Below are 26,545 nucleotides of genomic sequence, written 5' to 3' on the forward strand. Positions count from 1 at the left end.
GCTGAAAGCGCGGCCACCTATCCTTGCTCTAGTGATCCTTGGAATCCGCACCAGAAACGCCGATGAGGATCTCAGAGGTCGGGCAGCTCGGTACCATGAAAACAGGCCCTGGAGTGGAATTGGTCCGAGTCCATGCAACGCCCTAAATACAAGACATAACGCCTTGAACGCGATCCTCTGTTGTATCGGCAACCAATGTAGATCAGCTAAAGCTGTGGAAGAAGAAGCAGAGCGTGGGCGCGATAAAGCCAGTTTCGCAGCCATGTTCTGGATCCTCTGCAACTTAAGGATCAGTTTTTTAGGAGCTCCTAGAAGCAGTGCGTTGCAGTAGTCTAATCTACTGAGTATAATACTATGCACTACCTCTGCTCTGACACCTGGGGGGAGTATTGGCAAAATTTTGCGCAGGGCACGAAGCAGGCCCATACAGGTCGCTGCGGTCTTGTTTACTGAACCATCCAGCTGTAGGTCAGGTTCAAATACCACTCCTAAGTTACGAGCCGATTTAGCTCCTGCCACAGAACCCGGAATAGAAGGTGGCCAGAAATCATCAGGCAGCGCACGAGGGAGGCGATCAGGAGAGCAATGGAGAACCTCCGTTTTAGACCCGTTGAACTGGAGTGAGTTAGTTCGCAGCCATTCGGCTGTGGCCGACATACAGCGATGAAAAGTATCTTTCGAAACCGACTCACTACCCTCAAATGAAAAAATCAGTTGAGTGTCATCGGCATAATTGATGACTGATATGCCGAATGACTTAATCAGTTCTATAAGGGGTCGAAGATATAAATTAAACAGGATCGGACTAATCGCCGACCCTTGAGGGACACCCTGGTTCACCTGTCGAGTGGCTGATCGAAATGGTGGTAAAGCCACAGCTTGCTGTCTGTCACTGAGATAAGACGTTAACCAACTTAGGGCTAAATTGGTTACTCCCACACTTTGGAGACGCTCCAGGAGAACCGCATGGTCAACCGTGTCGAACGCGGCCGACATGTCCAGCAGCACCAGAAAAACTGATCCGCCCCTGTCGACACACGTTCGTAGATCATCCAACACGGTAACCAATGCGGTCTCAGTACCATGGGCCGGTCTGAAGCCATACTGAGCTGTATCCAGGCAAGAGTTTAATTCCAGATAGTTGGACAAGGCTCTTGTGACCCATCTCTCAAGGACCTTTATTACAAAAGGTAGGAGCGAGATGGGCCTATAGTTGGCTGGGCATGATGGATCTAAAGAAGCCTTCTTTAATAGTGGAGTTACTATTGCCACTTTCCAGCTAACTGGAACTGTCGCCGTCATCAGTGACTGACAGCAGATGGAGTAGAGTGGAGGGAACAGCTCATCCTGAAATGCCTTCCAGATCTTATGAGGCATTGGATCCAATGGTGAGCCCGAAGACACTCCATTGGCCAATGCACCAAATTCCTCCGATGAAGGAATGGGAAAACAAGGCAGACAAAAAGTATCTACCCTGTTGTTATCCCGGAGCGGCACCGAGTGGCAGAGGGATTCCAGTGAAGGAGGTAACGGTGACACCAACTGTCCGGGCACTGAGAGTCCATTCAGGATAGTCCTAATTTTCTCCTCAAATGCAACGGCCAGAGAGTCACACAAATCTTGAGAGGTCGGGATAGCTGGAGCTGTACAAGATGGATTAGATAAGTTGTTAACCAGCTTGAATGGGGTTTGCGATTTATTTGTGGCCTTATCCAAGGTATCTTCTAAGAACTTTGCCTTAGTGCTTCTTAGTTGAGTCTTATATACCTGTAGGGCCACTCTATACGCTGCCCTATCCGACTCCTTGTATCCTCTCCTCCAGGTACGCTCAGCCTGTTTGCAGCGGATCTTATGCTGTCTGAGATCGTCATTAAACCAGGCGTTAGTCACTCTGGGTCTCTCCCTCACCCTCCGCAGAGGGACCAATTCGTCTAGGGATGTCGAAATTTGCTGACAAAGTGCAGTATAGCTCTTATCTACACTATCCTCCACCTGGAAACCCCTAGGCAGTAGAGTAGGACGAGTTGGCTCTCTAAGAAGGCGAGCCCATTGACGATTAAATTTAAAGCCACTTATGTTGGTTGATTTTAACGGCCCAGATAAAACAATGGACATATTAATCAAAGAATGATCTGTCCAGCCCTGCTCCAGGATCTCTTTCACTACTACCACCTCCTTTTCAGCGAAGATCAGATCTAGCACGTGTCCCTTAACATGCGTGGCTGATGAAACCAACTGTGTGAGTTGAATGTTACCACACGATTGGCAGAGCTCTCTATAGGCCAGATCTTGAGGGCCGGAAGGCCAGAGGTTAAAGTCTCCCAATATTAGAATTTTAGCGTGGGAATTTGAAAGATCATAAATTAAATCAACCAATGACTGAAGAGAGGTTGTGGTCGAGGAGGGAGGTCTATAACATAACAACCCTGTAATCAAGGAGCCACTCTGGGACATGATAGAGAAGCCCATGAGCTCAAACCCTACTACTTCCCTTACTGCTAATTCCACCAGGGAGATCGAATCTTTAAAATATAGGGGCTCCAGATATCTATCTTGTCTAAAAAGATATCCCCTGGAACCTTATCTTGCCCCGGCGCCTTGTTGGGGATCATTTTATTGATGGCTTGACTTATTTCCACAGATGTAATGCAATTAGCCTCCAGGAGTTCACTCAGCACTGCAAGTATGTCACACAAGAAGGAGTCCCTGTAAGTTTAACATTGCATGGCTGGCAAAATGACTGTGGGCCTATCAGGACTCTTATGGGATCTTCAATTTTGTCTGGGGTAGAGTATAAACAAGTGAAGTGGGCAACCCAGTCTGACATCAAGATATGTTTTTCAATGGGTGAAATCCATCTCGACTACCCGTAGAGATAATGTTCCAGACGGAACAGTGGTCTCCTCTTCTTGCAGCAACCTGCAAACCCTTCCCTGTCGAATGCTCCCACCATCTCTTAGCTTCCATAATGGTATTCTTGTATGTCTACCTAGGCCTTTGGATGAGCGGTCTGTTTTGTTGTTTTATGGTGCCAGTAAGTGCTGCCCTTACTCCTCTACACTTCTTGTTGTACCAAATGGGGGGGCAGGCAGGGGGAGGGGGCTTTGCCTCCTTGTTGCCTGATTAGTCTCTACAAAAGTTGATGTTTTAATATTACCCATGGGTCTCCCATTCCTCCAACGACAAGTCCAGCAATAGCAGTCCCCCCTTGCCCCTGGCTACTAATTTGTTGACTTCCGCAACTGACTCTTTTAACCGAGCCAATACACTCTATTTGATCCTACATCGGCTGTTGTTTATTCTCAACATTTATCAGAGGATTCATCACGATTAGTGAGGCCAGTAAGGGCTATCGGCCAGATGTACGACCATTTCATTTTGTGAGTCTCTGATTGCAATTATTTGCGACTCACAATTGGAGACTTGCAAAATGAAATGTACTAATGTGTCTCAGAAACATTTAGCAATTCCCAATGGGGTCAGAAATGACCTGCCTCATCAATATTCATGAGGCAGGTCAGCAATTTGCGACCCATTGGAAATAGGCAATAGCACTGGGATTGTGGCCTGCTGGAGACAGCAGACCACCATGTCTGTGTTTACTTTTAAACAAAGTAACCATTTTTTTAAAATTAAATGCAGCCCATTTTCCTTAAAGAAAATGGACTGTTTTTGAAAAAGAAAAATGAAACGTTTCTGTTTAATTTTTTAATAGTAGGCAGTGGTCCAAGGGACCCTTGCCTGCTGTTAAAAACGTTTTCTGTCAGCCCTAGGGTGGACTCCCCGTCTATTTTTGATCGTGCCTCATGTTTTTTCCACCCTCATTTTTATGTTGGACTAGGTCTCCGGGCGCCTTTTCATTGCCAATCAGTGTTAAGGTGCAGGTGCTCCCTTCTCCCAAGATGGCTGCCACAGGCCCCTGCTACTGCAGAGTGGTCTTTCATAGTAGCACCCTAGCTGCCAGTAGCTGGCTGGAACCCCACAACAATGTTGCGACTCCAGCCCGCCTTTTTGTCCCATAGGTAGAGTGGGGAAGCTCCTGGAATGTGCTGGAACCTTCTAGAAGGGAGGTGTGGTTTTTCTTTTGCCGCCTTGGCCAGAGGTCACCTGACCTAGGGCTACTTAAGTGAGGGAGAGAACTTTTTGTGTTGAGTTGGCCAGTGGGGTGAAGCAGAGCTGGAAGAATCCACCAGGAGTGTAGGCAGTAGGGCCTAGCCAGGGACTTATGCCTCTGAGAGTGACAGGATTTAGGTGCTGCCTCTTAAGTGAGTGAGGGACCCTGTGAAACCCACTGATCTTGCCCAGCAGTAGGAGGACCCAGAGAACCTCTGCCCAGCCTGACTAGGAAGGACCTAGTCGCCTTCTCCATCCCTACCCCCCTGTAACAGAACCCCTTTAAGGGCGCCAGATACATCTGCGCCAACAAGACTTCATCTAACATCTGAGAACAGAGACTTATATGCCAAGCACTGAGACTGCGTGTCCAGATTGAACTCTAAACTTATATGCCAAGCACTGAGACTGCGTGTCCAGATTGAACTCTAAATTCATATGTCAAGCACGAAGACTGCGTGTCCAGATTGAACTCTAAAACTTATATGCCAAGCGCTGAGACTGCGTATCCAGACTGACCCCTGAAGCCGTATGCAAAGCAGATTGAAGAGCCACCGGGGATCGACCAGGTATTAGCGCTGTGACCCCTGCGCTCCCTGACCTGGTCTGGGACCCCCGGCAGCGTGCTCCGCTGAGCGCGGAACCCCCATCCTTAACTTGAGCACCCCCCTGTGATGTGGAAGCCAGCGCGCTCACTGCCGCGGCCCGGAGGCCGGAAGAAGTGCCCTGCAGAGTCGCGAGGCCCGTGAGAAGCCCGGGGCCCTGCCGCTGCCGTCGCAGCTGTGTGACAAGGTGCGCGAGGCCTGAGCCGAGTTTCCCCATCGTCGCTGGAGCGGACGCCTTCCGACGCCTTCCCCCAGGTCCTACATTGTTGGCGAGCGGTGGGATCCTTAGGACCTGTGACCATACAGCACCCTTCCGTGAGGCGGGGTGCCACAATTAAACGCCTAATTGTTCCAGAGCTCTGAAACCATTGATTGCTGCATTGTTATTTCCACTGTCCAGGTTGAGAGTACAAGAAGCCTGGTTAGCTGAGAACTGTTGCCTATCTATCAAGAACAAAGGGAGAGCTAGGGACAACAAGGGGGGGGTTGTGTCCGTATCCCCTGGAATTAGATAAGCTTTGTCAAAAGAGGACACGCCCAGTGTGGTATGGTACGGTCAAATGAAACAAATGTTTGGGAACCCACCAGGTGGGTTAAAAGACCCCTCACACACCAACCTGGTTGGTGTCATGCTTCATCATCGGGGCCCCAACCGGGTGGCCGAGTGCCTCCCGGTTGTGCTGCGACGCCTGGCTACAGCGGAGCTGGTGTAGTGCAAAAGTGTGATGTGGTGAAAATTTAAAAAATACCGCTGAGAATCCTTACCATTGCAAAATTTATTATTGGCGGCTCAGGGTATTGGTTAAAAGGATATGTGGTGCAACTAAATGGAGAAGTAATTATCTATTAGTTGACTAAGTGGTGGGTCTACATGTTTCAGCTCTCTAGTAAAAGTAATGAGGAGCTTTCATCAGGACCAGTGAGAAGTGAGTGGCAAAAGGTGTAGTGCCACGTGGTGAAAAAAATAAAAATGGGGTTACCTACACACTCGCTAAGGTGTGTGGAACGCGGTGTCAACACATTAGCGGACACTTGGCGCAAACCTGTGGAAGGAAAAACAAGACAGCACACAATACACATTTGACATTGGTGCACTGGATGGCAGGCGACATACAGGTAGTGTTTATTGTGCCGTGAAATATCAAACCTGTCTTCAATGAGCGTACCGTAAGTGACACACATACCTATGAAGTGTATCATGCTGCTATGCAGAGGAGCGGAGGCAAGACCATTAGGAGTGCTAGATGATGCGTAAAACCGTTCTGTGGACTAAGGGTGCCAAGTGGTAAATACCGCGGCACTATGTGGGGCTATATGTGGAAGTCATACAAACAGCCGCCAAGTGATATTGCTGGCAATGATTGCGGAACCTCAGAATGAGGTATAAACATAATGAGAGGCCCAGGGTGCGCTAAAAGTGAGGGGCTGCATGGAGCCTCTAAGCGCTGTAGAAGATTACTGGGCACAGACTAAAATAGGACAATGCGCAAAAGTAGCAATTAGAAAGGTAATTACACTATGGCTGAGTGGAGGCGCTGTGCAGGAAGCGGGAGGGGGGCGCTTCTTACAAACGAACTGTGGGTAAAAGAAACAAGTTAGGAGAGCGAGGTAGGCAGGAATGGGCTCGTATCCTGCTAGAGCAAAAAGGAGACACCTTACTTGATTGTGAAGCTGCCATCGCCTTGCACCTACTGTGGCCTCCCGAAGTCCCGGATGCTGACGGACCCCGGGGAGGGAGGAGGTTAAGTAGGGAGGAGCGCCATTGAGTACGTGCATTCGTGCTGGCTGGCTTGGGCGTTACTGGCTGTGATGCGCATGCGTGTTGGAGCAGCGTCGTGATGGCGTGCATGCGCGGAAGTAAACGCATGCCAGTGCTTCACTCGGTGTGGCGCGCATGCGTGTAGAAGTAGCGCGATGCGCGGATGGTTGGCAGTGGTGGTCGAGGAAGTCATGCATAGTAGTGACTGTTAGGCGAAGCAAGTGTTGTTCATGAAACTGGGTATTGCTGGGTAATCCCACAGAGGGAGCGTTCAGAGAGGAGGCAAGACTATACAATCTGTGCAGTGCCTGGGGGCCGCCCGGGAGGCGGTGCATGAGCCCTGGGCAGCAGGGCAGAGAGAGCCAGGTTTAGGTGCTAAAGTGGGGATCTGGGAGGGTGAGCCAGAATGGGAATACAGTATGGCGAAGCCTGTGCAGTCATAGTAGTGACTGTTAGGCGAAGCAAGTATAGTTCATGAAACTGGGTATAGCTGGGTAATCCCACAGAGGGAGCGTTCAGAGAGGAGGCAAGACTATACAATCTGTGCAGTGCCTGGGGGCCGCCCGAGAGGCGGTGCATGAGCCCTGGGCAGCAGGGCAAAGAGAGCCAGGTTTAGGTGCTCGAATGGGGATCTGGGAGGGTGAGCCAGAATGGGAATAAAGTATGGCGAAGCCTATAGATAAAGGCTGGTGGCAACGTCCCAGGTGGTCAGGGCTTTCTTAGGCAGTTCCAAGGGATGTTATCGTTCAAGCCAGTGATGTGGCTCGAAAGACGATAAATCCATCTTTGTTCCTGTTCTAGGAGGCGAGACTGGATGTTAGGGATGTTGTTGTCCAAAGCTTCAATTATCACCCATCTCATGTCGTTAGTCGTGTGGCCTTTTTCCAGGAAGTGGTTTGCCATTCTGGTGGTATTTTTCTTGCAGCGAATGGTGCTGCGGTGTTCACAGATACGGGTTTTGACTTTGCGTGTGGTCATTCCAATGTAGGTCAGATCACACGGACATATGATGCGGTATACAACATTCTCTGTGTTGCAGTTGGTGTGTTTACGTAACTCCCATGTCTTCCCAGGTTCCAAATTCAGCTGTTTGGTTGTCTCTGTGATGTGGCATACACTGCAGTTGCCACAGGGGTAGTGCCCTTTGATATTGGGGAGGCCCCAGGCATTGAGTACCGTGTTTGGAGGTCTGGTAGGGGCCGATGGTCTGGTTGACACAATGGTGTCCTTGATGGATCTTGCCCTTTTGGTAGAGAGAAGGGGAGGGTCCCAATTTAGGTGGCCTGTGTGGAGGATCTTCCAGTTCTTTTTAACGATCTGCGCCACCTTGTTGGACACTGTGTTGTACGTGGTGACACATGTGAGTGGGGGAGGGGTGGGTTCCTTAGGGTACGTTGTGAGAAGACCCTCTCGGTTTTGATTTCTGGCCCTTTTGTTAGCGGTCTTTGTTATGTGCCTAGGGTAACCGCGTTGGTGCAGTTTAAGGCAGAGGTCTTGGGCTTGTGTTTTGTAGTCCTTGGGATCGCTACAGTTTCTGCGAAGTCGCAGAAATTGGCCATACGGGAGATTCTCCCGGAGGGCCCGTGGGTGGAAGCTGGAAAAGTGGAGGAGGGAGTTACGTGCAGTGGGTTTGAAGTGTGTTTTGCTCATGAGACCCCCTGCCACTGCACAGATGTCGAGATCCAGAAAAGTGGTATGGTATCTGTCAAAGCTGTGTGTGAAGCGCAAGTTAGGGTCACACGTGTTTAGCCAGTCACAGAAGGTGATGAGGGTTTCGCTCGAACCTTCCCAGATAAGGAGAATGTCATCAATGTAGCGTTTGTAGAACTTGATGTGTGGACTGCGTGGCTGGTTGTTGTTGAGCAGATGTTTGGTCTCAAAGCTAAAAACATACAGGCCCGCTATGCTGGGAGCGAAAACGCTCCCCATTGATGTACCATACTTCTGTAGGTAGAGCTTGCCCTCATATTCGAAGTAATTCTCCTTGAGTGCGAGGGTAGCGCATTTCAGGACAAAAGAGGGGGGCGTGTGGTATTGCCAATCAGCCTCATTGAGGGCCTGTTCAAGAACACGTAGGGTATCATCTTGGGGGAGGCTGGTGTACAGGCTCTCCACGTCCAGCGACACCAGGAAAGAGCTTTCGGGGTCGTAGTGAATGTTAGCTAAGAGTCCCAGCAGATCTTTGGTGTCTTTGAGATACGTGCTTGTGGACTGGACCAAAGGTTGTAAAAAATGGTCACAGAAGCGTGAGAGGGGTTCCAGAAGGGACCCAATGCCTGAAACAATCGGGCGACCTGGGGGGGGAAACCTGTTCTTGTGGATTTTGGGAACAGTATAAAAGTATGGTATTTTTCCTTTGGTGGTGGTCAGGAATTTCGCCTCACTTTTAGAGATGTGCCCACTTTGTTCAGCTTCTCCTACTAGGGTCTCGATTTTCGCTTTGAGTGAAATGCTGGGATCATGATCGAGCAGTTCGTAGTTCTTAATGTCGTTGAGTAGACGTTGGCACTCCTGCTGGTAATCCTTTTTGTTGAGGATTACTGTGCCACCCCCTTTGTCAGCAGGTTTGATGATTATGTCAGGGTTATGCTTCAGTGTTTGTAGGGCCAGCCGTTCTTGTTTACTGGTGTTTTGAAATGTGTGGGGTTCTTCGAGGGCTTCTATTTCCTTGAACACCGCTTGCTCGTATACCAAGATTTCCGGGGGGATAGAGCTCGGCGGGGGCACGAAGGTAGACTTTACCCGGAGGGTGGTGTCCCCCTGGTCAATAGGGTCAGGAAGAATCGGAGTGTTCTCGAAGAATGCCTTGAGTTTTAGTTTGCGAAAAAATTCAGCTAGTTCGCAATGAAGTTTGAATTTGTCCAACTTGGACGTAGGTGCATAACCTAAACCTTTCTCAAGGATGGCTTCCTCTGCGGGTGTTAGAGTATGCTTGGAAAGGTTGGTGATAAGGCTTAGCGTGTGCTCGGGCCTGGTTGCTGGTCTCTGGTTTGGCTCCTCGTCTGTGCTCCCTGTGGAGGGTCGTCCTGCCAGTGGACTGTGTTCCCTCTGCGTCTCCTTCCGCGACCTCTTCGGCCTCTTCCTAAAAAAGGCTGTTGTTGGTGTTGGTTCATGTAGGGAGGTGGTGGACCAAATGGTGGGTTCCAACCATATCCAAATTGTGGGTGTATTGGGGGGTACATGGGTGGGTATAATACGTTGGGACCCCGGGGCCCCGGGGTCCACGGTTGTTGCCATCCCGTGGAACCCCCTCTGCCTTGTTGGCGTCGGCGATAACTGCTATTGCTGGAGTTGCTGCTTCCGAATGAGTCTTCATCTGATGTTGTACCTGACAGATCCGCTCGATTGGGTGGTTGAAAATCTTCGGCGGCATATGGGTAGGTTTTGGTATAAGAGAATCTCTTGAGATCTTTTTGAAATTTGGTAATCTTGCTTTGGGTAAGGCCTTCTTTATATTCATTTATTTCTTTGTTCGTTTCTTCTAGTTTTTTCTTAAAAGAGGAGAGAGTGGCTTTGAAGTGTGATTCCGTCGTTTGTATTTCTATGAGGAATGCATCGGAGAGGCGTTTAGATGTTTGGATGATGAGAATCATCCAGTCACGGGTGCATCTCCACGCTATTTGGGCCCAGTCCTTCCGAAAGGTAGGATCCTCTAGAAAAATACGTGGGGCATTCGTGACTATCAGGCCTCTTGGCGCGGTGTTGTTTCTCAGATATTCAGTAAGAATTACCCCGTGGAGTATGGTTCTTATCCGGTTGCGCTTTTTCTCATTAAGGTTGTCCCAATCGGCTGTTTGTGCGATCGAGGTAGCTAGGTTGAAATCAGCCAATAGTGGAGGATTGTCAAGGATGTTATTGACATCATCCAGAGTGAACCCTAAACCAGGGTTCTCAGCCATAGTGAAAAAAGGGGAGGGGGGGGGTGGAAGATATTTTGCGCAGGTCAAGAGAAGATCTGCTCTCACAGCTGTGCGCTGCGAATAACTATCAAGAACAAAGGGAGAGCTAGGGACAACAAGGGGGGGGTTGTGTCCGTATCCCCTGGAATTAGATAAGCTTTGTCAAAAGAGGACACGCCCAGTGTGGTATGGTACGGTCAAATGAAACAAATGTTTGGGAACCCACCAGGTGGGTTAAAAGACCCCTCACACACCAACCTGGTTGGTGTCATGCTTCATCATCGGGGCCCCAACCGGGTGGCCGAGTGCCTCCCGGTTGTGCTGCGACGCCTGGCTACAGCGGAGCTGGTGTAGTGCAAAAGTGTGATGTGGTGAAAATTTAAAAAATACCGCTGAGAATCCTTACCATTGCAAAATTTATTATTGGCGGCTCAGTGCTTCACCGAGTGAAGCACTGGCATGCGTTTACTTCCGCGCATGCGCGCCATCACGACGCTGCTCCAACACGCATGCGCAAAGCTTAACTGTTGCCTATCCCCTAGGAATTTTTCTCCTTAGTGTCTAGGTCCCCACCTGCCAGAATGGAATTCCGGTTAGCTGACCTCGAGGGGTACAGTGTGAAGCAACTAAGGGAGTTCGGGCAGGGGATGGGGGTACCTGGGGTACGGAGGGCCAAAGGACCGGAACTCCGCACCGCCATTAGGGCATGGGTAGAGGCCCACCCAGAAGGGAACGAGGATGAGGGACAGGAGGCGCCAGATGCATCTCAGGAGGAGAGCGCCCAGGAAGTACTAGACATCTTAAATGTAGATATGTCGGAAAATGTGCCCCCAGGGAGACGTTCTGGGGCCAGTAGTAGGACAGGGTCTAGAAGGAGCACGTCCCCAGAGGAGTACGAGGACAGGAGGGAAGAGAGGCAACTAAAATGGGAGCTAGCGAAATTAGAACATGAAAGAGAAAGGGAAAGAGAGAACAAGAAATGGGCAATGGAGGAGAAGAAGCTGGCGCACGAGCTTCAGCTAAAAGAGCTGGAGCTACGCGCCCTTCAATTGAACGCCTCCAATAAGGACAATGGTGGCAGCATACCTAAGGAACCTCAAGAATCAAAGTTCTACCTACCTAAAGAGGTAATTGCCAATTACACAGTGGGGGACGACATCATGAAATGGTTGGAGGCATACGAGGTAGCCTTGACGGCCCATGGGGTACCCGAGAGTAATTGGGGAGATGGTTTATACCGGTATATACCAATGTTAGGGACACCCTGCTATATTTGGCCAAGGCGGATCAGGTAAGGTATGCCCCCATGAAAGAGGCCTTGTTAAAAAAGTTTGGTCTCAACCCCGAGAGGTACAGGCAAAAGTTTTGTGGCAGCCATAAGCTGTCCACACAGACATGGGTAGATTTTTTTGATTATGCGAGGAAGGCACTAGATGGTTGGGTGCGTGGCAGAGAGGTGCAGGACTACCAAGGGTTGTACGATCTTTTTTTAAGGGAGCACCTCTTGGATAAGAGCTTTCCGGAGCTGCGCCAACATCTGGTGGACCGCAAGTTGATGGATCCCCGTGAGCTTGCAGAGGAGGCAGATATTTGGGTGAGCACCCGGGTGTCTCACAAGGGTCCCGGGGGAGATGGCTCGAAAGGCGGACAGGGTTTCCTCCAGAAGAAAGAGGGGGGAGATAAAAAGGTGGAGTTCTCGAAAGGTACCCAAAATAAGTTTGGGAAGGGAGTAGGAACCCCACCCCCGTCCTATTCCACAAGACCCACTTACCCTGACAGGAGTCAGCAGCCAATGATTGTGCGGTGCTACGAGTGTGGGGAGATTGACACTACAGGGGAGATCCCAAGTGTCGCAAGCGACCACCAGCCCCAACGGGCGGGAAAAGTCCCGGGGTGAGTAGTATAGCGCTTGGGGTGGAGCTGCTCTTAGATAGGGAAGGGAAGTGGACAGGCCTGATGCTGGTTTTACTCGGGGATAGAGAGGTGGTCCCCGTACTGTCCCTGCCCCCGAACACTGCTAAATATCAGCAGAGGGTGAGAATTAATGGGGAGGAGGTGGAAGCTCTGAGGGACACAGGGGCCAGCATGACCACTGTCGTGCGGCGGCTGGTGTCCCCAGACCAAGTAGTCCCCGAGGAGTTCCATCCAGCCGTATTGGCTGACGGCAGTATGAGTCACTATCCAGTGGCTCGTGTTCCATTTGAGTGGGGAGGAGTCAGAGGCCTACTGAGAGTTGCTGTGAGCCCTGCCTTGCCTGTGGGGTGTTTACTAGGGAACGACCTGGAGCACACCAAGTGGAAAGATGTCGAGTTTCACGCTCACACCGAGATGCTGGGATTACCAGGGTGGACTTGCGTAAGCACGCGGTCCATGGCTGCCCGGCATGGAACTCACCCTGTGTTGGAGCCTGGAATAATGGCCCAACCCAAAGCCAAACATGGAAAGAAGAAGGTGGTAGAGAACATGCTCCGTGAGATGGATGGGGTGGCCGCAGAGGTGCCCCCGGAGTCCGCGGAGGTAGATGTCGTTCCTGTGGAGGACTTGCCGACCCTTGCTGACTGGCATGTGGAAGGAGGGCCTACCCGGGAGGAATTTTGTCAGGCACAAAGGGCGTGCCCCACGCTTGAAGGCATGCGGCAGCAGGCCGAAGCCCAAGTGGCCAGTCAGGAACTGGGAGGTTATCACGTGTATTGGGAGGATGGTCTCCTATACAGTGAGCCCAGGGTGCGGGTACAGGGATCTTCGAGGGCCATAGTGGTCCCCCAATGTTACCGGGCCTTCCTGCTGGAGTTAGCGCACGAGATACCCTTAGCTGGACACCTGGGGCAGGACAGAACCTTTGCACGGTTGGTCCCCCATTTTTATTGGCCCAGGATGAGGATTGCCTCAGACACCTTTTGTAAGACCTGCAAGTCTTGTCAGGCCAGTGGCTAGACTGGGACTAAGTTGAAGGTCCCGTTGGAACCGCTCCCCGTGGTCGGGACCCCTTTTGAGAGGGTCGGTATCGATATTGTTGGGCCATTGGACCCTCCGACCGCAGCGGGACACCGGTTCATCTTGGTTTTGGTGGACCACGCCACAAGGTACCCAGAGGCTATTCCTCTGAGGACCATCACTGCACCGGTGGTGGCGCGGGTACTGTTGGGGATTTTTACCCGAGTGGGATTCCCCAAGGTCGTGGTGTCGGACAGGGGCACAAATTTCATGTCGGCCTACATGCAGGCCATGTGGAAGGAGTGTGGGGTGACCTACCGGTTCTCCACTCCTTACCATCCCCAGACTAACGGACTTGTAGATCGCTTCAATAAGACATTGAAGGGGATGATCCAAAGCCTACCAGAGGGCTTGAGGCATAAATGGGAAGTCCTCCTCCCCTGCTTGTTATTCTCCTACCGGGAGGTACCGCAGAAGGGAGTCGGGTTCAGCCCGTTTAAATTGCTCTATGGCCATCCCGTTCGGGGTCCCCTCAGTTTAGTGAAGGAGGGGTGGGAGAAGACTTCACAGAAGCTTCCCCATGACATTGTCAGCTACATGCTGCCGTTCCGCAGCCAGATGGCCAAGCTGTGGAAGGCAGCCACAGAGAACCTGGAGGCTAGCCAGACCGTGATGAAGGAGTGGTATGACCGCAACGCTCGGATGGTCGAGTTAGACGTTGGACAGAAGGTGTGGGTTATGGAACCTGGGGAGCTTTGTTCCCTCCAGGACCGGTGGACTGGCCCGTTCGACATTGTGGAGCGGCGAGGCCAGACCACGTACGTAGTCGATATGAAAACCCCCCGTCAGCCCCTCAGGGTGCTCCACGTCAACTGCCTGAAGCCGCACCATGAGAGATCAGAGCTTGCTCTCCTTATGGTGACGGATGGGAGCGAAGAGGAAGAGAGTGAGGCTCTTCCTGACCTTCTAGCGGTACAAGAAAAGGATGGTTCGGTGGAAGGTGTAGTCCTCTCCCCATCCTTGACCCCAGAGCAACAGAGGGACTGTTGCCATGTCCTGGGACAGTTCGCCTCGTTGTTCTCCCTCACGCCTGGAATCACTCATTTGTGTACCCATGATGTGGACACAGGGGACAGCCCCCCGGTGAAGAACAAGTCTTACCGGCTCTCTGACTGAGTGAAGGATAGCATCCAGCGTGAGGTGGCAAAGATGCTGGAGCTGGGGGTGATAGAACCTTCCAGCAGCCCGTGGGCTAGTCCAGTGGTGTTGGTGCCGAAAGCGGCCCCACCGGGAGCTTCGGTTCTGTGTGGACTACCGGGGGTTGAACTCTGTCACGAAGACAGATGCTCACCCCATCCCACGTGCAGACGAGCTGGTGGACCGGCTGGGAGCAGCCCGGTACCTCAGCACCATTGATATGACATCCGGATATTGGCAGATTGCCATGGCCGACGGAGCAAGGGAGAAGACAGCGATCTCCACCCCCGAGGGCCACTACCAGTTTCGAGTGATGCCCTTTGGGCTCAAAAATGCTCCGGCCACATTCCAGCGGTTAGTGAATCAGGTACTATCTGGCCTGGAGTCCTTCTCAGCGGTCTACCTGGATGACATAGCTGTCTTCAGTAGCACCTGGGAGGACCATCTGCAACACCTCCAGGAGGTATTGCAGGCGCTGCAACATGCTGGCTTAACAATTAAAGCCAGCAAGTGCCAGATTGGACAGGGATCTGTCGTGTACCTGGGACACCTGGTGGGCGGAGGTAAGGTGCAACCCCTCCAGGCCAAAATAGAGACCATCTTGGCTTGGGAGCCCCCCAAGACCCAAACAGAGGTCCGAGCTTTCCTCGGCCTCATTGGGTATTACCGCCGGTTCGTCAAGGGATATGGTACCATCGTAGCCCCCTTGACGGAATTGACCTCAAAGAAGCAACCTCGCAAGGTCATATGGACAGCTGCATGCCATGATGCCTTTGACACGCTGAAACATGCGATGTGTACCGCTCCAGTACTAGCAACACCAGATTTCAGCAAGGAATTTATTGTACAGACAGACGCCTCAGAGCACGGCATAGGTGCGGTGCTCTCGCAACTCAATACCGAGGGCCAAGATCAACCAGTGGCCTTCATATCCAGAAGACTCCTCCCTCGGGAACGGCGATGGAGCACCATTGAGAGAGAAGCCTTCGCGGTGGTCTGGGCTCTGAAGAAGTTGAAACCATATCTCTTTGGCACTCACTTCCTTATTCAGACCGACCACCGGCCCCTTCGCTGGCTCATGCAGATGAGTGGCGAAAACCCCAAGTTGTTGAGGTGGTCCATTTCCCTACAGGGGATGGACTTTCGGGTGGAACATCGGCCCGGAGTTGACCACGCCAATGCTGACGGTCTCTCCAGGTTTTTCCGTCTTAGTGATGAGAACTCCCTAGAGGTTGGGTAGCTCTCCCCTCTTTCGGCTGGGGGGGAAGCATGTTGGACCTGTCAGCCCTAGGGTGGTCTCCCCGTCTATTTTTGATCGTGCCTCATTTTTTTCCACCTTCATTTTTATGTTGGACTAGGTCTCCGGCGCCTTTTCATTGCCAATCAGTGTTAAGGTGCAGGTGCTCCCTTCTCCCAAGATGGCTGCCACAGGCCCCTGCTACTGCAGAGGGGTCTTTCATAGTAGCACCCTAGCTGCCAGGAGCTGGCTGGAACCCCACAACAATGTTGCGACTCCAGCCCGCCTTTTTGTCCCATAGGTAGAGTGGGGAAGCTCCTGGAATGTGCTGGAACCTTCTAGAAGGGAGGTGTGGTTTTTCTTTTGTCGCCTTGGCCAGAGGTCACCTGACCTAGGGCTACTTAAGTGAGGGAGGGAACTTTTTGTGTTGAGTTGGCCAGTGGGGTGAAGCAGAGCTGGAAGAATCCACCAGGAGTGTAGGCGGTAGGGCCTAGCCAGGGACTTATGCCTCTGAGAGTGACAGGATTTAGGTGCTGCCTCTTAAGTGAGTGAGGGACCCTGTGAAACCCACTGATCTTGCCCAGCAGTAGGAGGACCCAGAGAACCTCTGCCCAGCCTGACTAGGAAGGACCTAGTTGCCTTCTCCATCCCTACCCCCCTGTAACAGAACCCCTTTAAGGGCGCCAGATACATCTGCGCCAACAAGACTTCATCTAACATCTGAGAACAGAGACTAATATGCCAAGCACTGAGACTGCGTGTCCAGATTGAACTCTAAACTTATATGCCAAGCACTGAGACTGCGTGTCCAGATTGAACTCTAAACTCATATGTCAAGCACTGAGACTGCTTTTCCAGATTGAACTCTAAAACTTATATGCCAAGCGCTGAGACTGCGTGTCCAGACTGACCCCTGAAGCCGTATGCAAAGCAGATTGAAGAGCCACTGGGGATCGACCAGGTATTAGCGCTGTGACCCCTGCGCTCCCTGACCTGGTCTGGGACCCCCGGCAGCGTGCTCCGCTGAGCGCGGAACCCCCATCCTTAACTTGAGCACCCCCCTGTGACGTGGAAGCCAGCGCGCTCACCGCCGCGGCCCGGAGGCCGGAAGAAGTGCCCTGCAGAGTCGCGAGGCCCGTGAGAAGCCCGGGGCCCCGCCGCTGCCGTCGCAGCTGTGTGAGAAGGTGTGCGAGGCCTGGGCCGAGTTTCCCCATCGTCGCTGGAGCGGACGCCTTCCGACGCTGAGAACGAGGTAAGCCCGGAGGCTGGGATTGTCCATGGTGCACGCCCTACTGGTTGGGAGCCACGCCGCACCCTCAGCCCGGGACCCCTCTCCGTGGGAGTTCCCCCCTGTCATCGCGACGGAGCGACCCCGCCGAGGGATCCTTTCCTTGTGCTCCCTTGAACAGTACTGAAGCGTGGTGCCCTACGAACTGCACCGGAGCTGGGAGACTCGCTCCGCAAGTCCCGTGCGCTCCCTGCGGACAGCCCCTGTGTGAAGCATTGACTGCCCCGGAGTACGAGTAGTGCTCTGATAGCCCTGTTCCGACCTGAAGTGCTAAACACCCGTACTCACGAGTAGCGCTATGTTATCTATGCTCCGTAGTGAAATGCTGAATGTCATTGCTCACGAGTAGCGCTCTGTTATTCATGTGCCATATTGAAGTGCTACGTGCTATTGATTACGAGTAGCGCTCTGTTATTCATGTGCCATATTGAAGTGCTACGTGCTATTGATTACGAGTAGCGCTCTGTTATTCATGGTCCATATTGAAGTGCTACGTGCTATTGATTACGAGTAGCGCTCTGTTATTCATGTGCCATATTGAAGTGCTACGTGCTAGTGATTACGAGTAGCGCTCTGTTATTCATGGTCCATATTGAAGTGCTACGTGCTCTTGATTACGAGTAGCGCTCTGTTATTCATGTTCCATATTGAAGTGCTACGTGCTATTGATTACGAGTAGCGCTATGTTATTCATGTTCCATATTGAAGTGCTAAATGTCCTTGACTACGAGTAGCTCTCTGTGCTAGATGCCCCGTTCTGAGGTCGTCACCGATTAGCGCGCCTAGCGCTATAATCACCACCCCTAAGGCGCTACAGGAAAGTGAGGCGCGCGAGTACATATACGTGAAGGGTAATTGTATCTCAGGCAGTACTGATATTTCATGAATTGCATTTAGGGTATGAACAACTTTTATAGCTCCTGACTGACATGTATATCGCTAGGAATTATGTTATCAGCTTATGAAATGTACTGCTACCTCAGGAACTGCATCTAACGTGATCTACTTGGATAAACTTGAGTATTTACATAACTCCTCCAGTGTGGCGTCACTTATTGTGTGTGTTCCGCGTCCCATGTGAGGTGCGTGTTGTATGGTTGCTTTACACACAGACCTTTGGTGGCCCGACCGCTTGTGTCACGTTACCGCCCCATAGGGCCTGGAGACCCCAGGTCCTACAGGAGGGCATTGGAATGTTTGGGGCAACTATGCCCCAGGTTTCCCTGTGCCCAACAAAGTCCATCTGGGGGGTACCTGTACCCTGTACCTAGGGGTAAGGGGGATCCCTCAGTTTGTAGAGGAATATTCACCGGGCTAGAACTACTCTGCAGGGTCTCCCTAATCTGCTGATGAGGGGGTTCCTCTGGACAGGGGCCCACTAAGGGTCCACTGACCTCCCTGACCTCTGCAGCCCTGGGCTGACTGAGGCAGGGTAGAGAGGGGCAGGATACCTGCTCCAGACTGGGTGCCACCTTGGAAGGATCCCCTGCCATCAGAGATGTGGCCAGGACAGGCCTGTCCACTTCTGGGGCAGTTACTTCACAAGGGGCAGGATCAGTTCCCTTAGAAACTTGACCCTTACCTTTAGTCTGGTGGGGGGAGGACTGTTCCTCACCCCCTATGCTCTCTGTTTGTGTGGAGTGATCCATAGTTTCAGGCTTCACTCCCCTTACTTTCTCCTGGGGTGGAGGTGAGGCCCTCAGGGTCTCATCCACTCTCTCAGGGATGCCTAACATTCTTAAATGGGCATTGTGGTCTACTTCAGCCCAGGCTGAGATTTCCAGATCATTCCCCAGTAGACAATCCACAGGCAAGGTTGGGGACACTGCCACTAACGTTGGGCCAGTGACCCCTCCTCAGCTGAGATTTACCACTGCCATGGGATGGTCTGTCCTAATTCCATCAATATTGGTCACCTGGTAGCTAAACTCAGGTAAAAGCTGTTCTAGGGGCACTAGTCTCTTTGTCACCATGGTGACACTAGCCCCTGTGTCCCTGTAGGCCACAGCCTTCTGACCATTGATCATGGGCTCTTGTCTGTACCTGCCCAAGATATTGGGACTCATGGTAAAGTTGGCAAACCCCATGCCACCATCACAGACTAGAGTTGCTTGTGTAGGGGACCTGGTTAGGCCAGAGTCCACCTGAGTTCCCCAAGAAAGCCCAACTAAGTGTTTGGGTGCACTCCCACCACCTGGGGGATTACTACTGGTAGTAACAGGAGGTGTTGGAGCTGCAGTGGGAGGAACATTTTCTTTATTGCCATTCTTTGGACAGCTGGAGTCAGTTTTCCAGTGTCCAGGTTGCTTGCACACATGGCAATATGGTTTCTTATTGGAAGAGGAAGGATTTTGGGACCCACCCCCAGAACTGGGTTTTTGGGGCCCTTCAGAGGACTTTTCTGTTTTATTATCCCCACCTTTCTCTTTGGGCTTAGTGGAATCTTTCTTCTGGTCACCACCTTGGTTCTTGGGCCTAACCCTGGTCCTGACCCATTTGTCTGCCTTCTTTCCCAATTTTTGGGGAGAGGTCAGATCAGAGTCCACCAGGTACTGGTGTAAGAGTTGGTTTTGACAATTATTAAGGATCTGCTCTCTCATAATCAAATTATACAATCTTTTAAAGTCAGTGACTCTACTGCCAACTATCCAACCCTCCAGAGCCTTGGTAGCACAATCTACAAAGTCCACCCAATCCTGAGTCTGTGCTTTCTGGGTGTCTCTGAACTTCAACCTGTACTGTTCAGTGGTTAAGCCAACCCCATCTATTAATGCACTCTTCAGGGATTCATAGTCATTAGCATCCTCTTCTCTAACAGTGAGGAGCTTGTCTCTACCTTTATCTGAAAAGGAGAGCCACAAGATTGCTGCCCACTGGGTCTGGGGGACCTGTTGAATTTTACAGGCCCTCTCCATAGCAGTTATCCATTTGTGGATATCATCCCCACTCTGGTAGGGAGGAGCAACCTTGGACAGGTTCCTATGGCCTGGAATGTAATCTCTGCCTCTAGGGACACTGTTGCTGCCACCAGGGGTATCTAACCCCTCCTTCTTAGAAGCTCTTTGGAGCTCGAAGGCTTCCCTATCTAAGGCCAATTGCCTGGTTCTGAGGGCAAGCCTAGCTTCCTCATACTGGAGCATCTTGAACCTTCTGTCAGAGGAGGTCTCTCTGGGATAGTTTGAGTTCCTCTGTGGAACAGATTCTCTTCCAGAGTGATATTAATGGTCAGAGTCCCTTGAGGGGGACCTAGGCCTTTCTCCCACTCTGTCAGTTCTCTTAAGGAGAATTCCTCTGTTCTGTTCAGACCTTTCTGGGTCTGGCCCTTCAATCACAGACTCCAGGTCATCTTGATTCTCATCATCAGACCCAGAGACTATGGTTGACCCACTCACTGATGCAGACCCACTAGCTCCTAGAGCTAGTTTCAGATCATCTGCTGCTAACAGATCTATCAGGTGTTGTGAGGAGGGACTCCTGCCCACCCTCAGTTATCTTTCAAAGCATAAGGCCTTCAGGTCAGTGTAGGCTATGTCTTTGTACTGAGATGGGGTGGACCCACTAGCTCCACCTTGGTGAGACATACTAGTGTTGTACAGTGTTGTACTACCTACACTAGTTGAGGCCTACTGAACCTAGCTTGAGCTGTAGCAAGGGTGTGCTTATCCCTTCACAAACAGCTCTAAGTTCAGTAGAACTTATTGATACTAGCTTGACTTTATATGTACCTTGAGTACCTTTAGTGGTTTTCAGTTAGTAATTCAAATAGAGATTTTCTGGTAAAACAATGGCAAGCTGGAATCCCACACGCTGCCCACCAATGTGAGAAGTTGGCCTGGCATATAATGGTCACTAGTTATAGTGGCCACCTTGCACCAGTCCAATTCGACTCTTATGGTAGATAGGTTTAAGACAACCTTTTAAAGAAAGCTATCCTAGTGGTAGCTGTGGAGAGCAGCCTTCAGGCTAAGTCTCTGAGGAATGTAAAGCAGCTTGTTTTACCTTATAATCTCTTGAATTACCAAATGAAAAGGACACCACACAGGTATATATATCAAATATATATGTATTTATTTCTAGATACACTCTACTAATCTCTTTATGAGATTAGAACCCAGATACACATTCAAATGTCAACGGTTCTCAATAAATTAAGCACAAATATGGCTGGAGCCCTAGGGGCGTACCAGACCATATACTAAGAAAATGGTTTAACAAAGTCGACTTGCAATATGACAAAGCCTAGGGCCTTGGGAATCGCTGGGGCTTCACTACTGCAGTGTTAGCAGGTAAGTAACAAGCCCACGAGAGACGCGTGCAGTGTCTAAACCCAGCCACGGGTTTCCTATAGGTTACAATGGAGCAGGTCGCGGTTTGTATTTTAAAGTTTTAGGGCACTTCGGAGAAGTCAACAAGCAAGCCACTTACAGGGTAAGTATTTCGAGGGCCAACACACACTTGGGCACCGGAGTGCACGAGTTACCTCACCCAGGGAAGCCGGGTGCATAGGTGTCTTTTGGTGTCGGGTCGCGATGCTGTTTTCAATGGAGACCAATGAAGACTTGCTGCTTGAGACGACTGGAGAGGTGTCCGCTGGAATCCGAAGGTAGATTGAAGATGAAGAGGACCTGAAAATTGAGGGGACAGTGTTCAAAGTCACTTGCCAGTGACCGGTGGCCAGCAGAATGGATGACCACTGATGTTGTGTCGTTTCAGGTCGTCGATGGTGATTTGTCTCTTCGCTCACGAGGTCCAGGAGGAATTGATGATGACCAGCAGCTGGATTCGGAGTGTCCCACAACGTCTGCAGCTGATGACGGTGTCAACAACCGGATTGGCACCAACAAGCCATGGCAACTGCAAGTCTTGTGTGGACTGAAGATACTCGGTGATGCAGACCAGCAAGGTCTGATGGATTTACCCAGTGAGGGTAAGTGAGGGCAGGCCCGGAGCAACCAGGAGAGCCCTTGAAGTTGTTTAGAAAGTCTTCGGGTGAGTCACTAGCCAACGGGCAAGTAACCGCAAAGATGCCTTTGCAGGAAAAGTTTCACAAGAGCCCACGGTCACTCGGGATGGGGTAGGCCACTGATTTTCGGAACCAGACCTGCTAGGGACTTGGACTACAAATGGTCCAAAGCACAAGTTCGTAAAACGTTGTTTAGGGTTTGCACTCGAAATCAGTGCACGGTTCCCTGGTATTGCTGTTCCTCATCACTCGTGGGGTCCAGATGCCACAGCTTCACTGGGGACTCAAAATGGCCGTCGAGAGGTCAGGAAATCTGCTTCAGGGGACGCAGGGACTTTGGACTCCGGCAGGAGCGGTGAAGTTTGCAACCGTCGATTGAAGTTACAGGTGCCTGCCAAGCAGGGGAGTCACTGCTTGACTCCAAGGGAGATTCTTCAGTCTTCCAGAGATAGTGGAACGTCGAAGGGCCAGGATTCTTCTTTGTAGAGCGTCGTCCAGGGTAATCTGAATTGCATTGGCAATGCTTGGTATCTTGTAGTGAAGATAGGGGACGGACTAGCTCTATGACCACTCCTCTCGGAGGGTCAGGGTAGTGGGTGGTTACACCCACTTCCCTTAGTCCAGTTTTGTGCCAGAGCAGGGGCAGGTAGCCCCTGAACCGGTTTGAGCTGGCATATGCACAGAGGAGCCTACTGCTCCCCCAGTGCAGGACTTCAAAGCACTATAAGAGTGCACCCACCCAGCTCCAATACACTAAATCCTGTCTGGGAGGTGGTGACACCTCCCTGTGACAGGATACCTTTTGTTGGGCTTCCTCCACTGCGAGTTTCGGTCAGCAGCAGGAGGGCAGCCCAGTGTCTGTGCTGGTGGCATCCATTTTGTGATGCCAGGGCTCTATGAGATTTCTACCGTTTAGTACAGTGGGTACATGTCATCCCCTCTAGAAGGGTGGGATCATACTCCCACACCAGTTACTGGTGTGGGGGTATGATTCCAAGTTGTTTGACACCAAACACGACATGTTTTGAAGCAGTCATTCCAAAGTTAGCATTTACCGCGAGGTTATAATGCACTTAAGAGTATATAGTTTAACCGCATCCACAAACAGCAGCAGAGAATAGACCCTGCCAGTTGCAGAGGGATCCTGCTCATGCAGAAGCACCCCCTCACATAGTAAACCAAGCACCCTGCCCTCAGGATTGTTAGGGCCTGCAATAGGGGTGGCTGATAGGTTTATATGTGTGTCTATGGTGAGATATAGGAACCTATACCTCAGTGAGGAGTGCTAACACTACCTCACACAGGCTGCAGTAGCAGGCCTGTGGTGTCAGATTGTGAATGCTTCCCAGGGGTGGCATAATACATGCTGCAGCCCCTGGTAGGCTTGTGAAGTACCAAAGCCCTAGGTACCTAAGGTACCATATACTAGGGGCTCATAATGTACCACAGTATCCAATCACTAGTGCATCTAATATGCACACCAATCATTTAAGGGAGTAAGCAGATAGGCTGGGGTCCTGGATAGTAGGATCCCAGCCAGACTAGTCAAAAACCATTCAAACACCAGGAAAAAAGTGGGGGCAACCATATAGTCAGATTCCACCTTCCTACACCTGCCTTTCCCAGATGTTACCGCTTCCTGGCTAAAATTTGCAAATCCTGCGTGATGCAGGGGTTTTAGCGAACAGGTCTCTTGAAAGAGACAAATGTCATGTTTGTCTATGAAGTCACACCATTCTGGCCAACTCAGTTTAGAAGAGAGCCCTGCAACATTCCAAGATACCAACTTGATGGTGGTAACTAAGAGACAGTTAACAGGACACCCACCAGCACCTGGGCAAGGGGATATGCCCCTGCTTTTTACTAGATCAAGAGGCATGAAATGGGTGGTGCTGACTGTCATAGGTCTAGCCTTTACTTGTTGCCCGTGGTTAAATGTTACATCTTGGGGATCGTGTCCTGCTCCTAAGGGAGCTGTTCTATGACAATGTTTAGTAAGTGAAATATCACTAAGAACCCCTGTTTTGAAAAATATTTGGTCATTGGCAAATTCATAGGTGGTCTGACAATGATTGGTATGATCATGCCTAACTCTGTCACCACAATAAATGTTAACAATCTGTTGACCACTCCTAAAACCCCTCAAATGGACACCCCTGGTGCTGCCCTCCACTGTGCTGACAATGTCACTAGTGGAAGCAATCGTGGTGGCATTATCAAGTCAATGTATATTAGCCAAACTTTCAAAACAGTTAGAAGTAGGATTTATGAAAGTTCCTGCATTACACATAGGAGTAGTGTCATTAGAATCAGGTGCTGATGACTTACAGGCCCTTGTTGCTGCCGGCTGACATGCAGCTTGACAGGAGAACTTAGTTTGTAGAAATAGTCTAATGACCATAGTATGAGGTTACTCCTTGCTATCTGTTTGCTCAGATGGCCAAAGAGTAAACTCTGCACCAATAGTGGGTACTTAAAATTGACAATAACGTAATAATTGCCCCGATCCATCAACCCCGACCCAATGCAATCCACCCTTCTTGTCAGTCAAATATTGCTGGCCAATGAAGAAGGAAAATCCCTATGCCATTCAAGCCAGTTCAGGGTTTCATTGAAAAGTTCTTCCTGTGATTCCCTATGATCTGTGCACAGCAGGGGGGGAGACTCCAGATAAAATTACCACATAAGGTCAGGAGGTAGATTTTTAATTGGCTGTTTGGCCATCCAAGAAAATCCACAGGTCCCAGACATTTCCAGGACGGTTTCAATGTAGGTGAGAGGCCCCTCTGGCTCCCTCACGTTTGCACACTGTGGCGAGGGAATAGACAAGCAGCAATAATTCCATCTACTATTCGGAATAGTGGGATCAGGGCAGTGACAATCTAATACATATCCTGAAGGTAACGCGGATCCGCCTATGCTGTAAGGGATATTGGGAGGATTGCTTTGAGAATTGCTTTGACCATCCACCTGATCGAGTTTTACCTTGAGGGCTGTACTGGAAGCTTGCACAGCTAGTGTCTGTATTTGTCTTATGCCTGACAGTTCATTCTGTATGGCCACCAAGTGAGTAAGAACAGGAGATGGTAATGTCAGTTCCTTGACCCTATTAATAGAGTCCTCCATCAGTTGCTTTATCCAGGTTGGATTGTGCAAAGTTACTCCCTCCTAGGCCTCCGTAGAAGTTGGTGGCAGCTGAGCCAGAGCGGAAGGCATAGAAGATAAGTTTCTCTGGCTGGCAACCTCCAAATATTTTAGTCCGTATGTTATGTCTAGATCGTCTGGCAGTAACTGAAGGCTGAGGACTATCCAAGCATGTGACAAGACAAAGAAATGCACAAGGCCACTGGTTACAGAGAGTGAGTCCAAGGATATTAGTCCTGATGTTCTCTGGGGAATCCCCCGGCCACTTCCTGCTGTCTCCGTCCTCTGCTTTGCTGCTGCCCATTTTGCTGGTCTCCCCTCGCCGCCGCCACTCCACCAACGCGGCTGATGAGAGGGGTGGACCACAGGTCCCAGGAGGCTTAGCGGGACTCAGCCGTCAGCGGGATTTTCGCGCCAGGCGGCACTTGAAATTGAGGAGCGCCCCGGCAGAGCGGGTGCTCCTGTTGTTCTCTGGGGAATCGCCCGGCCACTTCCTGCTGTCTCCGTCCTCCACTTTGCTGCTGCCCATTGTGCTGGTCTCCCCTCGCCGCCGCCACTCCACCAACGCGGCTGACGAGAGAGGTGGACCACAGGTCCCAGGAGGCTTAGCGGGACTCAGCCGTCAGCGGGATTTTCGCGCCAGGCGGCGCTTGAAATTGAGGAGCGCCCCGGCAGAGCGGGTGCTCCTGTTGTTCTCTGGGGAATCGCCCGGCCACTTCCTGCTGTCTCCGTCCTCCGCTTTGCTGCTGCCCATTGTGCTGGTCTCCCCTCGCCACCGCCACTCCACCAACGCGGCTGACGAGAGGGGTGGACCACAGGTCCCAGGAGGCTTAGCGGGACTCAGCCGTCAGCGGGCACCAGGCGGCGCTTGAAATTGAGGAGCGTCCCCGCCTCGCGGGCACGCGCGTGGGCACGCGCGCGGGCACCGCCGGGCCAAGCCCGGGCAAAGGGCGGGCCGTCTGTGGCCATCCGGGGTCGAAGGAGGTCGGGACGGGCCACCCCACTTGGTTGACCGAGTTAGGTAAGAGAAACCTACCTCTGTGAGTATATTATAACCTGTGGCAGGAAATCATCCAGTGTCGTGTAGTATACCTGGATATACACTGAAAATGGGGAAAAGACCACCACCTGTGCCTAAATCAAATTGCAAGCAGCCAACTCCATCACTTACTGCTACTACCCCTACCCCATTGCCTAGTTTGACCGCCATAGATAAAATGCTCCAGAAGACAATTGGCGTTGTGGCCTCTGCAATTCAAAATACCGAAAGACGTCTCTCGCTCCCATCGAGCCTGCCACCACTTTTGCAGCAGGATAACTCATTGGACTCCCTGCTTGCTACATCGCTTATAACATCTTACGCGGGGTTACCGGGTACAGACTCTAATAAGAACTGCGTAATTGTG

Source organism: Triturus cristatus, chromosome 4_2 (genome assembly GCF_964204655.1).
Source record: "Triturus cristatus chromosome 4_2, aTriCri1.1, whole genome shotgun sequence".
Classification (NCBI taxonomy): Eukaryota; Metazoa; Chordata; class Amphibia; order Caudata; family Salamandridae; genus Triturus; species Triturus cristatus.